Source organism: Aythya ferina, assembly GCF_964211825.1.
Source record: "Aythya ferina genome assembly, chromosome: 9".
In the NCBI taxonomy this organism is placed as follows: domain Eukaryota; kingdom Metazoa; phylum Chordata; class Aves; order Anseriformes; family Anatidae; genus Aythya; species Aythya ferina.
The window spans coordinates 12,740,013-12,750,275 of NC_140305.1; the positions used below are offsets into that span (position 1 = coordinate 12,740,013).

Below are 10,263 nucleotides of genomic sequence, written 5' to 3' on the forward strand. Positions count from 1 at the left end.
CAAACGACACGGACTGGGGTGAGGAGACAGAGGGAAACTGGGAAGGGGTGAAGGGAGACACAAGAGCTGCCTCCCCTCCTGCTTCCCTCCAGGGACTGTTCTGCAGGGAAGAAAATCCCACCCTGGTTGCTCCGTGAGCTGCAGGGGATGCAGGGGAAGGAAAGCATTGCTCAGTACATTGGAGGCTGCTCAGCCCACCCAATTTCAGCTGTCCATGGCTCACACGTACATGGTGAAGCCAGGCCCCTGATGCAGGCACACCGGGGACATCGTCCTGTGTGGGAGAAGACCCTCCCTGCTGGTGGCACGTCCTAGCCATGCTTCTTCCAGTGACTTCTACCCCAAAATCCTTTCAGTTCACCAGCCTGATGTGGAAGTCGGGGCTGCCCTAGAGCCTGCCCTAGAAGGTTTGCTGATACCTACTTTGATCTTGTCTTCCCCAGGAAGCTGCTCTGAGCCACTCGCTGCAGCTCTTCAAGTTTTCAGCAGGTCACCCAGCCAAGGAAGTGGCTTTTCTCATCTTCAGAAAGGTTTCCCTATGCCCTGGGACGCAGATCTGCACATCTTCAAGACAGGCCACCAAGTGGCTTGGCAGCACATGCAGACAGGGCTCACACATGTGCTCAGCCGCTCCCCTCCTGAGGCCAACACAGCATCCTGGAGGGAAGCCGAAGCATTAGCAGAAGCTTTCCCATTACACATCTGGCAAGACCGGCGCTTTGGGAACATCAATGACATGCTTATGTGTGAACGCTACCCAGGAACACGTTTTATAGTGAAATGTAGCTCGCTAAATGCTCTCGTGTGTTCAGCTTAAGAGACTCAAAGGCTGCCAGAAAGCTCCCCAGAAAGCATGGGCCATCCATGGTCACATCGCAGTGCAGTGCTTGTGGCAGAAAGAAGCTGGGAGAGGTTGATGTATGGCACCACAATTAACATGAACAGGTTGTACACAGCTATCTGGAGCAAAGAGCACCCAAAGGACAGTCAGTGAGGAACAGCTCTCAGGCCAGACTGACATTCACTGTCCTGTGGGCAAACATTTCTTACAAAAATTGGACTCCGCAACCAGATGTGGATTCATAATCAAAATTGATGAGGAGATGAAGCTGTTGGCTGTCTCCATCAACAGCAACAGACACCACCATTAAAGACAAGGAGTGAAAGATTTTGTTTTGCTCTTTCTAATGGAACCCAATCTATTGAGATGTTTCACGTTGCTGAGATAACAAATAGGTGTTTTATTGCATCTCCAGTTCTGGTTCTCTCTTTTCCATCTCTTGTTAATGAATCTTTCAGTATATTATAGAGACTGCAATATAGATCAGTAGCTGGCTTGGTCTTGAAACCCATATTCCAAAAACTGCATCCTTTTGACCCAAACAGGAATCTCTTCCTCATAATAGACTGTTCTCCTGTCAGGTGGACCTGCAAGAAGAAGGAGACAAATAGCATTGATGCAAGCCATTAATTGCTTTCCCGTTTATGGAAGGCAAACTTGGATGCAGACTCTATCTAAGCATTTAATTACAAGCAGAAATTGCTTTTCTCTACTGAAACTAGAAATGTTAAAGCACGCAGACACTTTTCATGCAATGAAAGTGAATATTTTTGCAACCACATCAAATTCCCCCCCACCCCACCCCCTCCCTTGCTCCCTGTTTGTTAGCATTTTGCCAGCAAGGAAAAATAATTAACCAGAACAATGCGATGCAGAGAGGCGTCGCAGGCACTGGAGTCGTTTAACCAAGAGAGGAGAATCAGAAGTGATTTGATCGTGAGGGATATCATGAGAAGTAATAAGAATATACTGTCATTTCCTACAAGCAGTAGGGATGCTCAGCTGGAGTACGGTCCTCCCTTAAAACAAAGCGAAGATAATATTTTTAACTCAGAGGCTGGCGCTGGCATGGCAGACAAAGATACCTAACTAAAATTCAGTACCCACTAGGTGCAAGGTCTGCTCGTGTCCTTTCAGGCTTCAGCTTTGAATAATTTCTATTCAAGGCGCAAAGCTCTTACGCCGAGGCTTGTCGTTCTCCTCGCTGCTCAGAAAAACGCTGATTTATGGCAGTGGACTTGCCTCTAAGTCGTTGTTTACCGTGATATCTGCTTTCCAGATAAATGGATAAATTGGATAAATGGGGGTTGCTCTTTACGCGAAGAAAGCCTTGTCAGTAAACATGCATTATTGCTGTGATTAGCTTGAGGAATCATATACATTTTTCATGCTTTTCTAGTTCCACACTTCCTCTAATTCACTCCTAAAAGCCCATCTGTTTAAATGAGCTGGTAATACCCGCTAATCAATAGCTCATGCTCCAGGCAATGCTGGGAGCCAGGGGCTGAGGGATGCCGGGGGACCCCATGGCTGGGGAAGACCCAGGGAGCAGGAGAGAGCCCGCGACTGGGCTCTCACTGAAGTGCTGCTTAACTGGGGCTTGGCCCCAAAATCTATCCACAAACCTCTGCCTGCCCCTGCTGGGCTCAGGCTCTCCTACCATGCCAGAAAGCCTCCATAGCTCTCTTGCTGACAGCCCAAAATAACAGCCAGAGGATTTTAGGGCAGCTTTCACAGATCTGAGATCCCACTGTGACACTGCTGCCATCACCACGCTGTGTAAAGGGAATTTGGGTGGTGGCATCTCTGAAAACAAAGGTCTGGGGGCAGCAGGCTGACCTATATGGGACCTATGGGGTCCCAGGGACACAAGGTGTCTCATCCTCCCCATCAAGAGGAAAGATGGCACATTAGGGCAGCCACCCTGGGCAGTGGACCTGTTCCTTCCTGAGCCCATTCCCACCTCCAGCTCAGCACGAGCCCGTGTCTCAGCCTGGCAGAGGATCATCCGAGATGCATGTTCCTTAATTGCCAAAACATCTGCCTCATGCCAGGAGCAGGATGCAGTGTGATTTAGTTTGCAGATGGCTGGGCCTCCGTTGTGAACATTTTGCTGCAGACAGGGAGGCTGTGGCAGCCACGCAGCAGCTCCGCACCCCACCAGCAGCTGCAACAGCTTCAGCCGGGTGCGAGGTGCTTGGTCCCTGCCAGCATCCTTCATTTGCTACCACTGAACCTGCAGAGTCTATAAAAAGATCAACGTTGCATTTACTTAAGGCTTTGCAGGGACTTTTACAGTTTCTGCGGCAGTTATTTGCCACAAAAGGCTGGTAGGAGAGGTGGTTACTGCATGCTGCAGGGCACAAGGCTGATGAAATGCACAACTTAGGCTGCACAAGAACAGGAAAGTTGGTCTCTGCTTGCCAACAAGGCAAAAATTAATCTAATGTGACTGCAGAGCTAATGAGAAGCCTTTTCTTTCTCCATCCCAATTTGGGGTTGCTAATACTGTGGGTGTTTGCACAGACTTAATTGAATGTCCTCATCTCTGATGCTCTCTGACAACACATTTTGCAGAAGTTTGTCGAACCAACAGAGCAGCTTTGGAGGCCCAGACCCAAAATACAAACTTCCCTTTGAATTAGAGTCTGTGCATAATGTTTGCCTCATTTGTTAAAAGCCTGGTTTATTTGCCTACTCAAGCTCATCACTGTAAATATTTGCCCTCTCATCGTGCTCATTAAGCCTTTTGCATTTGAGCTGGAGACAAGAGGCAGTGGTTTGCGCTCCTGCAACGTGCACTGTGTGGCCACACACACGGGGGATTTGCCCAGCTCTGGTTTCGTGCTGTGCTTGTTGAGCTGCCCTGCAGCCTGGCAGGTTTGTGTCCTGGAGCTGTGCTGCTCGGAGACCCTTTTCCATGTTCATCCTATTGATTTGCTGTGTTTGGTGACAAATTCTCAGTTCTTCACAGCGATGCTGCTCAGGCATGGGCTGGGAGCACGCATGGTCTGTACAGGCACCAGCCACTTGGCTTTCCAACCAAACAGCATTTCATGGTGGACTCAGTGGCCTCTTGAAGTCTCTCCAGAAGAGAACATGCCATGAAGGACCAGCATCAAAACCCAGACTGAATGAAACACGACTTGAGGCCATTTCCTCTCCTGCTGCCCCTGCTCCATGCACAGAAAGCTGGCGAGGAAGGCCAAAAGGCAGAGCACTGGGGTAAAGCATTAGCATCTCCTGGCAGGGTCTCACTATTCTTATTAGAAGGGAGGGAAGGAAGAACAAGCCTTTCAGTCTCACTGCTTCATGCTTCCCCACCCTGAAGTGCTTCAAAGTCCAGAGGCTCCTTTTGAGAGCTATCACCAAGCCATGGGCAGGGCATGTTGCTACTGGGGTGTGGGGGAACACCACAGGCAGAGCCCCACCATGCAGGGAAGGGGCACATCCCCACTGCAGGCCAGTGAGCTCTTTACACTGTGTCACCACAACCCAGGGCCCCCCCTTCCAGCAGCAGGGGGCTGAACCTTACACCCAGAGCAAGCTTCCTCCCCAGGGCCACCAACCCACAGTAATAGCTACAGGCAGCAGAGCCTTCCCAGAAGGGTCACTTCCCAGCACACATCTTTAAGGAACCTGTCGCACTTTGGAGAGGGATCAATCTCCCTTTGCCCAAAGATCTGACAAAATGCAGGATATTCAGCGCTTGCTGGCACCTCTGAGCAGCCATTTGAACCTTAAGTCCAGATGAGTTTGAGTAAGGCAAGATCGCAGAGCTCACCAAGAAACATTAATTCTCCCTCAAGCTCTGAAACTTAGATAGGAAATATTTTAAAGGCATTTATTCCACTCTCCTGCTCAAGCCAGAAACACTGATTCCTCCCTTTGATGTAAGGTTTCCCTAAGAATAATTTACGATGCAAGAAATTTTACTCCAAAGATACTTTGAAGCCAAGCAGATTTTTTTGGTTGTTTTTCAACTCCAGCAAAGTCAAAGCCCAGTAACAAGCTGTTACATTCACATATCCCCTGTAAAGTTCTCAGAGCAGATTCATTTGCTCCCTTTACAGCTTTCTTCTCATGCTTGTCTGCAAAATCCTTTTCTGAGGGAAGTCACCGCATGACAGCCCCCAGCCCTGGAGGGTGCCTCTGCTTGGAGCATTGCTCTCCCACCAACAGAGGTGGGTCCTGGGACCCCACTAATTAAATAAATGCTGTACACCCCAGCTGAAGCTGTTCCCCAGAGAAGAACCCACTCACCAGCACTGCTGACACTTTGGGTTGCAGGTCTTTACAGCCACAATTCCCAATCAGCTGGGCAGGCACAGCAGAGGACCCCATGAGCCCCATCATTGACCCCCTCAGGGCTGCTGGTGCCTGAGGTCCAGCTCCTTCATTACAGGCCCCTGCAGGACCTTTCCTCCTTGTTCAAAGCTTGCCAAGTTACAGGACTGTAGAGCTAATTCTGGTTATGAAAGCGAGGTAATGCACAGCACCTTTCCTTCATGGGCATCAGCTGTGGCTCACTGGATGGAGCCCTGGAGGTGGGTTTTACTGTGCACAGTTGTGAACATTTCTTTTCACAGTGACTGATCCTGGAGGGGGAGGGGAAAAAAAAAAAAAAAAAAAAGAGTTTTCTTTTGTTAAACCCGTTGCCAAAATATCATTGCAGAGAAGCTTTGGACACAGCATTTTCCATGAAGGTTTTGTTCAACCTGATGCCATGTGCTCTGTTCCCCAGAGGTATTCTCAGAGGTGTTTCAGAGGCAGCCAGTGTCACCAGCACACAATTACTCTTTCCCTTGGCTGGTAATTTTTCAGTTGCCCTCCAGGTCCTGAGGTTGGAGGTTTGCTACTGACTCCAGCCAGGTCCTTCCATAGGCTTTGGACCAGCCCCAGCACAGAAGGTTAAAGCTGGGAGCCCCTGGGGGCCTGCCTGTGTGCAGCGGGGCAGCTGGAAGGACTCGTGCTGCGCTAAATGAGGATGTTCTGAGTCTGTAAAGCATCACCGCATAACAACTGACAGCCTTAAGTGAGCTTCACCCTTTGATTATGCTCAAAATTAGAGTGGAAACTCTTCAAGATAATCTCTCTGTACAAGTCCCACTCCTGCTCCCTGGGGACAGGCGGAAAGGGGAGAAGAAATCAGCAATGAAATGCTCCAAATGTGCAAGACAAGTTTCTGAGGGCAGCCTGTGGAGTCTGGTGTTGGCTGTGGCCTGCTGGCACTGCCATGGCCAAAGGGATGACCAGACATCAGTCTGTCTGTCCTGAGGTCCTTGCTCCTGCTGGTGGCCATGTGGGAGCCCCGGGGGACCCAGTCTTGGCTGGGTTCACAGTGCTCCAGGAAGACTGCCACACATTTTCTGTTCCTTTTTGGTGGGTTCCCATCTTTGTTCATAGGTTCAGGATGTTTCACCTCCACCAGAGGTTGTCCACAGAGCCTGTTGTCCACACTTCTGCTCCTCTTGTGGCTGTGGTGTGCAGAGATGCCCGTCCTGCACACATTTAGGCAACTCACGCCTTGCCTAAGCCTTTCCCCCACGCCTTGGGAGATAATCTTCAAGTGACCATTTGGGGATTACATCCAAAAAAAAAAAAAAAAAGAAAGGAAGAAAGAAAGAAAGAAAAAACCCACCTCGTTGTTATGCAGGAGTGCCAGAAGTGCTTCTAGAATTAGCAGCTACTCCAGGTTGCCCTGTTCATTTTGAAATGTGCCACTTCAAATCCCTTCAAGGGCTTGATTTGGGAAGTAAATGGGATTTGGAGCAGGTGAAACATTAAGTAATTACAAATTATTGGAACACTTCATGTTATGAAAGCCCTTCAAATAATTTTAAATTACTTTGTACTAATTGTGATCAGTGCTCCATTCATTTCCAACGTCCTCTTCAAACGACAAGTCGTGGTATATTTTGGGAGCTGGAACCCAGTGCTTGTTTTTTTTTAAAAAAATGTACAAAAAATCTTTTTGGAGTAATACGCTTCTGAAAAAGATCTGAAAAATGCACTAACCAGCTGCATTTCCCAGGTATTTCTGTATTGCCTGGAGCAGGATACCAAAACCCAGTCAAAACCAACGGCACCCCCTGAGCAGAGCATATTCCCTAATTACATCACTAGGGAATAATTTTCAAAAATGAAAAGAGGATTAGAGTAGAAAAGACCAGATGACAATGCTCCTGGCAAGAAACACAAGCACAACACAGGAATGTGGCTCATTCATCGTAGGTCTGATGGTCAGAAAGCATGAGAGTGGGTTGTGGCATTAAAGAAAGCAAGTTCCTGAAAATCCTAAGGAAAACCAAACAGCTTCTCATAGGGTTGAGTTTTTTAAGAATGGCAGTAGAAGAAAAGCCTACAAAATGTAGAGAAAACGGTCTGATTCAGGCAGTAGTATTTTCACATCTCGGTTTTTATTCACTTTTGATGCATTTTATGTGGAGCTGCATTGAATTGTTAACTCATATCTTGCCTTTCTAGCAGGGCCTTTCCTGGAGTGAGAAAACATCTTTTTGTGTCCTCTGAAAGCGTCAGTGAAAATCACAGCGACTCAGGTCTTCCCACCTCCTGCACCTGGAGAAACCTCCTCTCCCTCCCGCTGCTCCTGGTGCTCACGCAGCTCATTTTCCTCTCCCGGTGAGCAGGCTGAGGGCTTGCAAAGTTCCTGCATGGAAGTATCAGGCTGTGATCCTCCACACCTCCCCAGGGAGGCACAGCCCATGTGTCCACCTTGCTGAGCCTGTCCCTCAGGGGGTCACCACACAGCCACCCCAGTGACAGCTCCTTTCGAAGTGCCCTTAAAAAAAAGGGGGGGGGGGTGTTCCTGGAGGCTTGTCCCATGAGCAGCCCCCAGGACAGGTCACATAAAACACTCTTTTTCTGGGCTGAGTGTGGTGATGTGGAGAGAGAGAGAACCCACAGGATGGGAGGAGAGACGGCACGTCACTGCACAGAACAACATGGAGAGAAAGAGAAAGCAGCAACAAGGAAGAAAGAAAGGAACAGAGGTGAAAAAGAGGGGAACCAAACAGCAGAAGCAACGTTTCAGAGAGGAACAGATGGATGGGCAGGGAATGACTGCACTTAAAACATCCAACTGCCTTCCCATATAGCAAAGCACGCTTCTCCCGGTTAACAGTATTTGCAACCCTGCTGTGAGTAAAAAGGGAGAAGACTTTGTTTTTATTCTCACCCAAGTGCCTCCCTTAGACAAGCAGCGGTGGGATGAGTTTGGTTGGCCGGCTCCCCCAGCTGCTGGCCATCCCCACCAGTGGCCAAATCCTGCCATGGGCAGTAGTGGCTGGAGCCTCTGCCCTGCTCCTCTCAGTCTGCAATTGTCACAGGCTTGCAGGAGCTCAGTTATCTTGGAGATACCACCCGCACCCAGCAGCACCAGCTGAAATTGGTCACCACATGGAAAGGGTGAGGGGAGGGCTCACCAGCATGCCGGCCTAAAGAAAATAGGCTGAAAGCATGGAGAGAAATAGCACAAAATCAGAAAACAGTCTAATTTACTAATTACAATAACAATAAAGCTCAGTCGTTAAAAAAAGCAGTTAAAGCTGCAAATGAACAACTGCTTCGACCATTATCAGTAACAGCGTTTACAAGGCCCAAGTTCTCGAAAACCATGAAAACGAATAGCTCAGGATGTCATAAATTTTATACTGCTCCCACAGCAAACCTGCACACAGCACACCAGAAAATGCATATTTCATTACCACTCAATGGTCTGAGCTCCCATGCAGACTACAGGCATTCTTTTCGGTGTAATTTTATAATATGCACACAACTCAAAGCCTCTTTGTAAAAGAAACATAAAAATGATGCATGCGCATATTAAAGACTCGTATTTATCAGTCTCAAATGTAAGTTCACGTACATGCTTAATGTTACCATAAATCAACAGCTCTCTCCATTAAACCATATATGCAACCTTGTTATCGAGAAAAGCTATTTATGAACACTAGAGCAAGTAATCCAGCCGTCGTTTGAAAAAATATTTGTTAAAAATATCTCCTATCTGAATGAATTACTCGAAGGATACATCATGAAAGCAAAACAAAAACAAAACCCACCAATTAAAAGTACACCAGGAATTCAGGCTTGAGGAGCCAGCACTGGGAGGAGGAGGCACTAAGAGCTGTGCCCTCAGCTATTCGCACTCCTTGGCGGGTGCTGGGGTCTTTGAAAATCCTCCATGAAGTCTGGACAAAAAAAAAAAAAAAAAAAAAAAAAAAGGCTCTGTCAGAGCTAGTTTTGATGAGAAGACTGTGTTTTCAATGAGAATGGTAACTCTCTCTGCTTTTGTTGAAAATGATGGTTTTGTTTGTTTGTTTGTTTTGGTTATAATGAAAAAAGCATGGAAGATCATGATATGTTGCTTCTTCATGGAGTGGAGAGGGGGCAGAAGGCATAGCCTGTCCACCTTGGGCTGTCCTTGGCCACCGGGACCCCGTCTTCTGCCCCACCCAGAGGACTCCAGCCATGGCAAGGAGAAGAACCACATCTTCCCTCCATCCTTGTTCCACCTCCAGCCAAGGCCCAGAGCAGTTCTGGGGCTGGCACTGAGGGAAGAGGAGATTCCCCACCACCCTATCCACAGCTTCTTGCTAATATTCGGCGGCTGTGTGGCTACCAGCTCATTAGTATTGAAATTGGTTCATACATAGTTCACTTGCAATTTAGGCTCCAATAATCTTCCTATTTAGACCCTGAAATGCTACGAATTTATGCCCAGCTGAAATCTGTTACAATGCTACTGCATAGACATGCAATTTCATAGAGAGATAAGATATAGATCTGCTGTACTCTGGTGATTCTCTTTCAGAAGTGTACCTTGTCAGGCCATAATTTGATATTCTTTTACCATTTCTATAGGGGGGGGGGGAAACCCTTTAATTTAAAAAAAAAAATCACATTTTCACCCTTTTGTTCAGTAATGACACAAATAGTAAAATGTTCAGATTACATCAGGGAATGGAAAAGCCCCATGGAGAAAAGACACGGACAAAAGCTTCATTTTCAGGTAAAATTGCATGAAGCTTCAGGCACTGCATACTCTTAGCTCTGTTTTTTTTTCCCTTGCCTTTCATCCCCATGCATCCCTCTGAATGTTAATAGATTTTACATGGGGATGTTTAAAAGGACTGCAGAGAAATGGGGCTTTATCCACTCTAATGTCTTCCAGAAATCTCAAAGCAATTTACAACTGTGAATAATATACAAATAGTTTGGTGAGAGCAGGGGCCAGCAAATCGGATGCTGACTCCAGCTGCAGCTTGCATCCTGCTATAAAATCATTTTTAATCAGGATGCTCTTGGTTATATGTAATATGCATATATATATATGTTTATTTATTTTTTTCCTAAAGCTGCCCTGTATTTTTTACTCCTGCCTCGACAGCCATCAGAGA

At 47.3% G+C, this 10,263-nt stretch overlaps 1 long non-coding RNA gene across 1 annotated transcript; it reads right to left on the reverse strand.

The window, feature by feature from the left end:
* Nucleotides 1-599: 599 nt before the first annotated feature.
* LOC311441155 lies at nucleotides 600-5,301 on the reverse strand. Its single transcript, XR_014695834.1, has 2 exons — nucleotides 5,105-5,301; nucleotides 600-1,428 (listed from the first exon to the last, which is right to left on the reverse strand). It is a non-coding gene; the product is annotated as an uncharacterized lncRNA (long non-coding RNA).
* Between the last annotated feature and the right edge of the window lie 4,962 nt (nucleotides 5,302-10,263).